Source organism: Gopherus evgoodei, chromosome 2 (assembly GCF_007399415.2).
Source record: "Gopherus evgoodei ecotype Sinaloan lineage chromosome 2, rGopEvg1_v1.p, whole genome shotgun sequence".
Lineage (NCBI taxonomy): Eukaryota > Metazoa > Chordata > Testudines > Testudinidae > Gopherus > Gopherus evgoodei.
Genome location: NC_044323.1, coordinates 222,211,104 through 222,218,779, shown reverse-complemented (window position 1 = coordinate 222,218,779; position 7,676 = coordinate 222,211,104). Strand labels below are relative to the sequence as shown.

The 7,676-nt window shown below is 43.2% G+C and overlaps 1 non-coding gene across 1 annotated transcript; it reads right to left on the bottom strand.

Moving 5' to 3' along the window:
* Positions 1 to 281: 281 nt before the first annotated feature.
* On the bottom strand, positions 282 to 354 carry TRNAA-AGC. Its single transcript has one exon. It is a non-coding gene; the product is annotated as a tRNA-Ala (tRNA).
* Positions 355 to 7,676: the final 7,322 nt, after the last annotated feature.

Genomic DNA, 7,676 nt, shown 5'->3' with positions numbered 1-7,676 from the left:
ATATCAAAGACAAAAATCACAAGCAACAGGTGGCAACTCTTGCAGTCCTTTTGTTTCAATTTTTTTCAGCTGGCAAGAATTATCTTTCTCTTGTGTGCATGCAGCTGTGATAATCTTCGAGAAAACAGATCACAAACCGACCTTCCCACAAAACACCCCCAAAATCACTTTCTAAAATTAGAAAGCCTCAAGAAATAACTTAAAATATGCATATTCTTCACAATTGAAACAAACGGGTCACTTTGAAATAAATGTTCTCTGATTTAAAGAAAAAATCCTCCTGGAGAATGCGGGCATCGATCCCGCTACCTCTCGCATGCTAAGCGAGCGCTCTACCATTTGAGCTAATTCCCCTTACAGGAACAGAAGTTCAGTTGTTTGTAACTCACTGTTATCTAGCTCCTCCTTGCCCAAATGACTCAGGGGAAATGATACTGTAATTTTCTCAGTCACCAGAAAGCCTATTTCCAGCACAAGTTATTTCGGAAGGAACATTCTGCTTTGCAGCCAAGAGCAATAATACCTCGCTCAACTTCTTAGCTGATTAGTAGTGGGAATAAAACCCATACTCTTTACCACAACATACTGCAGAAATTGTTTATTTTAGGACAATTCCTCAGATCTTTACAAGCAGGGCTGGCTCTAGCAATTTCGCTGCCCCAAGCACGGCAGCACGCCACAGGGGCCGCTCTGCAGCTCGCAGGTCCCGGTGGACCTCCCGCAGCAGTGCCTGCGGAAGGTCCACCGGAGCCGCGGGACCAGCGGACCCTCCGCAGCCACGGCTGCGGGAGCTCCACGCGAGCCGCCTGCCGCCCTCCCGGCAACCAGCAGAGCGACCCCCGCGGCATGCCGCCCCAAGCACGCGCTTGACGCGCTGTGGCCTGGAGCCGGCCCTGTTTACAAGCAAGCAAAAACAAATTCATTTGCATTTTATTAATCCGACTTTTGCTTGGGTAAAACAGGAATCAAGACCTCAGCGTTTGGCTCTTTACAAATTAGCCAACTGAGCTGTAACTGGATCACACAACTGTACAAAGAGTTCTGCGGATCCAAACGAGGTGTCGACTCAGCTGCGCAACCAAACAGTTATGACACTTAAGCTGTATCATCTCGCTCTTAAAACATCTGATATCATCATCTCAACAGATCTGAATTACAAGTAATTAACAGGATACACAGAAACTTTCCCCACCATAACAGTAATCCCTGGGTAGCAACAAGTCAGACAAATTGCTTTAATACCCTCCACAGACACTATTGTAGTAGGTGTAGATGGGGGAAAACAGCATGGCTGTACTGCCTCTCAAATCTTCAGTGACCCTTTGGGGCTGCAGGCAGTAAGGCGTAAATTAAACAAAAAGTAAAATCAGCTCCCAGCCAGTCCCAAAACTGGGAGCTGCAAAAGGTACCTTCGTTTTTCTCTTGGGTCCTGCACTCCCCACAGCTTGGCTGGACCCAAGAAATGAGGTCACTGTGGTTACTGGAGAATCTTCTACGAGTATATTTCCATTCATCTCCGCTTCTATTTTTCTCTACTTTTTCATTGTTCCCCTTTTTAAAAATGCTGTATTAATTTTTTAAGTAAAAATACTCTATTCAATGCAGAAAGACTATTTAACAAACAAGGGAAGTTAAATTCTTAGTCACTTCAATATACGCTTTCCAAATATATCAACCTGGCCAGCAGTGAAAAATGGGTGTAACAAATAACTTATTTCATTATAACAATTGTGTAGGGTGCAATAATATGAAACAGTGCATACAAGGAATAAGTCCCTATCTTTCCACAGAACAAGTACATCATGGACAGTGCACCCTTCTTCATGTTGTCCCACCAATCTGACTCACCTCTAGCCTTGAGACCACCTCTGGGGTGAAAGGGTAGTTAAGTTTCCCAACCCCATTCAGTCCTTAGTCTCCCTGCTGAGACTGCCAGCAAAGATGTTATTAATACCGTTTGTGTAATGATTTTTGGACAAGTGCCCACATTACACTTGGATTTAGAAATACAATAAATGTACTGAAATATTTGTATTTGTATTATGTCTTCATGGGATTTAAAACTATACAAAATTATACATCAATATTTCAAAAGCTACAGGCAAGTAAAAAGCAAAGATTTACAAAAACTAAATCCTGAACTGTTCCACATCTATTCTCCTTAGAAATCATGAGGCTTCTTGGATATCTATGTTTTCCTTTAGATGAAACAAATTCCTCTCATATATTACATTCATCTGTGTTGTCATTCGTCTTCTAAATATTGTGCTCTTTGGAAGCAATTTCTGTCATATCAACATACCAATCTCTTCAAACTAGGACTCAAAGATTCTCCAAGTCTGAAGTATCAATCTCTTGCATAACCCAAGATAATTGCAATTCATCTTGAAAAGATTTTTGTAGTTCTATTTACTGATGAAACCTCATGTAGCAAATATTTCATTTTCATATTGCACCCCTGGCCACTTGTGTTGTCAGAGGCGTTGTTGTCAGAGGCTACTGGTGTGGTGCTCTGCTCTGCTCTCTCCTTGTTGGTATCACTCGGCTGCGTGCATGTGTTCCCTCAGTGTGCTGCCCCAGCTCTGCGCAGATAGCTGACACAGCAGACCTGAAGAGAACCCCCAATAACCACCGAGTCTAGTAAGGTACGAAGGCACGTCGGCCAGGTTTATTGCGATCTCGGACACAATTGCAGTTCCCTGTAGGTTTCTTAGCCTAATTCAGGGCATACTACGAGAAAGTGCCTCTTGGCAATGGACCCGGCTCAGTCAGTGGCGGGACTTTCCACTGCCCCCTAGCCCAGACAAAGACATCGCCCCAAGGATACATTTTTATACACAGGTACAAACAAGTTACACATCACTTCTGACGTATTGAGGTACAACTCTTCTACGTAGCAAGGTACAACCCCTATACGTAGTAAGGTGCCGCCTCTCACCTTGTACATGTTGGTTCGATCAAAACAACTCTATCCATCATATTACCCTTTTGCCCTGTCATTGGGATGGGTCAGTCTGTTCCTTGTTATCTGTGTGGAATGTGCAAGTATGTGAATGTTCTGATCTCTAGTGTTCAGTACCTTTTAGGTACGTATCTTCTTGCAGCATCAGCCTTTTCCTTGCCAGCTTCTGTGAGCAGGGCCTGCCTCTGGCTCACAGCTTCACTTTGCTTTATGTTAGCAAAGTCTTGGCCATTACCTTAGTTCAGGCCTCAGGCCTCATACTGGGCCTTTATCAGGGCCTTCACTTACTACATGCTAAATGTGTTCTACTTGGACAATGAAGGGTGCTGGTAATATGGGAAACAGGATGGTAATTTGTCATATTATTTGGCAATATATTAGTTTTAGAAATTCCTGGTCAAGTATTACCAGTATTCACTTCTTGAGGAATTCTGCATCAAATTCTACATATTTTATTTCTCAAAATAACACTATATAATCATACCAGTTTCAATTCTTTTGGTAATTTATTTCAAAATATCTGTCAGTAACTATGTCTGTAACAATATAGACAACAAAAATCCCCTTAGCAGAAGACAGTTAATGAAATCCATATGACAACGCAATACTTATATCTCTGCTCCCTCCCCCACAAGCCCAGCCAGGGAGCCATATACACACATCCCTCCTCCCAGAGCACAGCTGCAGGTCACCCCTAGTCCAGACACTCACCCCACCCCTTGCAGCCGGGCTGCGCTCCCAATCCCAGCCAGGACACTTGCACCCCTTCCCCCAGAGCCCAGCCACAGCTAAGGCCCAGACACTTCACTCTTCCCTAAAGAGCCCAGCTGCGCCACACACACCCCTCCCCACAGCCCAGACACACACACACCCTACTTCCCCAGTGCCCAGCTACAGGAGTAAGTGTTATAGAAATATACTGAATCATAAAGTAGAGGATGAGTCAGAATTAAATTTGTTACATATACCTTTCTTGTTTAGTTTCTGGTGTCGCCAGGAGGGCTTTGGCTTCCTCGACCACGGGATGCTATTTGAGGAAGGACTGCTAGGAACAGATGGCGTTCACCTTTCGAAGCGGGGAAAGGCCTTATTTGCGCACAGACTGGCTAACCTAGTAAGGAGGGCTTTAAACTAGGTTCGACGGGGACATGTGAGCAAAGCCCACAGGTAAGTGGGGAACAAGACCTGGGAGATGGGTTGGAAACAGGAGGGGGCAGGGGCTATAATGGCAGAGAGGAAGGAGGGTCAGGGCAAAGCTGGGAGGCAAGATCAAACCAGTATCTTAGATGCCTTTATACAAATGCAAGAAGTATGGGTAATAAGCAGGAAGAACTGGAAGTGCTAATAAATAAATACAACTATGACATTATTGGCATTACTGAAACTTGGTGGGATAATACACACGACTGGAATGTTGGTGTGGATGGGTATAGTTTGCTCAGGAAGGATAGACAGGGGAAAAAGGGAGGAGGTGTTGCCTTATATATTAAAAATGTACACACTTGGACTGAGGTGGAGATGGACATAGGAGACGGAAGGGTGGAGAGTCTCTGGGTTAGGCTAAAAGGGGTAAAAAACACAGGTGATGTCGTGCTGGGAGTCTACTACAGGCCACCTAATCAGGCGGAAGAGGTGGATGAGGCTTTTTTCAAACAACTAACAAAATCATCCAAAGCCCAAGATTTGGTGGTGATGGGGGACTTCAACTATCCAGATATATGTTGGGAAAATAACACCGCGGGGCACAGACTATCCAATAAGTTCCTGGACTGCATTGCAGACAACTTTTTATTTCAGAAAGTTGAAAAAGCTACTAGGGGGGAAGCTGTTCTAGACTTGATTTTAACCAATAGGGAGGAACTTGTTGAGAATTTAAAAGTAGAAGGAAGCTTGGGTGAAAGTGATCATGAAATCATAGAATTTGCAATTCTAAGGAAGGGTAGAAAGGAGTACAGCAGAATAGAGACAATGGATTTCAGGAAGGCGGATTTTGGTAAGCTCAGAGAGCTGATAGGCAAGGTCCCATGGGAATTAAGACTGAGGGGAAAAACAACTGAGGAAAGTTGGCAGTTTTTCAAAGGGATGCTATTAAGGGCCCAAAAGCAAGTTATTCCGATGGTTAGGAAAGATAGAAAATGTGGCAAAAGACCACCTTGGCTTACCCTTGAGATCTTGCGTGACCTACAAAATAAAAAGGCGTCATATAAAAAATGGAAACTAGGTCAGATCACGAAGGATGAATATAGGCAAATAACACAGGAATGCAGAGGCAAGATTAGAAAAGCAAAGGCACAAAATGAACTCAAACTAGCTATGGGAATAAAGGGAAACAAGAAGACTTTTTATCAATACATTAGAAGCAAGAGGAAGACTAAGGACAGGGTAGGCCCACTGCTCAATGAGGAGGGGGTAACAGTAACGGGAGACTTGGAAATGGCAGAGATGCTTAATGACTTCTTTGTTTCGGTCTTCACTGAGAAGTCTGAAGGAATGTCTAGTATAGTGAATCCTTACAGGAAGAGGGTAGGTTTAGAAGAGAAAATAAGGAAAGAGCAAGTAAAAAATCACTTAGAAAAGTTAGATGCCTGCAAGTCACCAGGGCCTGATGAAATGCATCCTAGAATACTCAAAGGAGTTAATAGAGGAGGTATCTGAGCCTCTAGCTATTATCTTTGGGAAATCATGGGAGACGGGGGAGATTCCAGAAGACTGGAAGGGGGCAAATATAGTGCCCATCTATAAAAAGGGAAATAAAAACAACCCAGGAAACTACAGACCAGTTAGTTTAACTTCTGTGCCAGGGAAGATAATGGAGCAGGTAATCAAAGAAATCATCTGCAAACACTTGGAAGGTGGTAAGGTGATAGGGAATAGCCAGCATGGATTTGTAAAGAACAAATCGTGTCAAACTAACCTGATAGCGTTCTTTGATAGGATAACGAGCCTTGTGGATAAGGGAGAAGCGGTGGATGTGATATACCTAGACTTTAGTAAGGCATTTGATACAGTTTCGCATGATATTCTTATAGATAAGCTAGGAAAGTACAATTTAGATGGGGCTACTATAAGGTGGGTGCATAACTGGCTGGATAACCGTACTCAGAGAGTAGTTGTTAATGGCTCCCAATCCTGCTGGAAAGGTATAACAAGTGGGGTTCCACAGGGGTCTGTTTTGGGACCGGTTCTGTTCAATATCTTCATCAACGATTTAGATGTTGGCATAGAAAGTACGCTTATTAAGTTTGCGGACGATACCAAACTGGGAGGGATTGCAACTGCTCTGGAGGACAGGGTCAAAATTCAAAATGATCTGGACAAATTGGAGAAATGGTCTGAGGTAAACAGGATGAAGTTCAATAAAGATAAATGCAAAGTGCTCCACTTAGGAAGGAACAATCAGTTTCACACATACAGAATGGGAAGAGACTGTCTAGGAAGGAGTATGGCAGAAAGAGATCTAGGGGTCATAGTGGACCACAAGCTTAATATGAGTGAACAGTGTGATACTGTTGCAAAAAAAGCAAACATGATTCTGGGATGCATTAACAGGTGTGTTGTAAACAAGACACGAGAAGTCATTCTTCCGCTTTACTCTGCGCTGGTTAGGCCTCAACTGGAGTATTGTGTCCAGTTCTGGGCACCGCATTTCAAGAAAGATGTAGAGAAATTGGAGAGGGTCCAGAGAAGAGCAACAAGAATGATTAAAGGTCTTGAGAACATGACCTATGAAGGAAGGCTGAAGGAATTGGGTTTGTTTAGTTTGGAAAAGAGAAGACTGAGAGGGGACCTGATAGCAGTTTTCAGGTATCTAAAAGGGTGTCATCAGGAGGAGGGAGAAAACTTGTTCACCTTAGCCTCCAATGATAGAACAAGAAGCAATGGGCTTAAACTGCAGCAAGGGAGATTTAGGTTGGACATTAGGAAAAAGTTCCTAACTGTCAGGGTAGTTAAACACTGGAATAGATTGCCTAGGGAAGTTGTGGAATCTCCATCTCTGGAGATATTTAAGAGTAGGTTAGATAAATGTCTATCCAGGATGGTCTAGACAGTATTTGGTCCTGCCATGAGGGCAGGGGACTGGACTCGATGACCTCTCGAGGTCCCTTCCAGTCCTAGAGTCTGAGTCTGAGTCTGAGAGTTTCAGAGTATTCATTATCAAAAATGAAGAAAGAATTCATACATTCAGAACTGGGTGAGATTGCACGTACAGTTCTGCTCACTGACTTGGTGTTCCAGCTCTCTGAAAAAAAAGAGGCAGAGGTCAGTTTTGCTTACAATTATAGGGCATAACTATTCTCACATTGGTGTAAAAAGAATAACTCTTTACATCAATTTCGTTACTTCAGATTCTAATCTCATACTGATGTATATTAGATCATTAGCCTTTCTTTGCCATCAGGATAAATGGGACACTAAAACAGATAAAGAGGCGGTGATGGGATGAAGCAAGGATGGAAGGATGTGTATTGTGGGATGGGGTTCTGGATTTTTACTTATTTCTCATTCAGAGTTTGTATGGGAATGGGAACTTTGCCAGTCCACTATGCATGACACGTGAGGCTGATGTCCACAAAAATCAAATTTCCAGCTCCTTCTCTGCTTCACTCCCCCACCTCTTTGTTATCAGTGGCATCTATCCTCTATGTTCACACATTTGGGACTGTCCAGGCAAACCTAAAGCACTTGGACAGGTATTTGCTAATTCAAAGTGTCT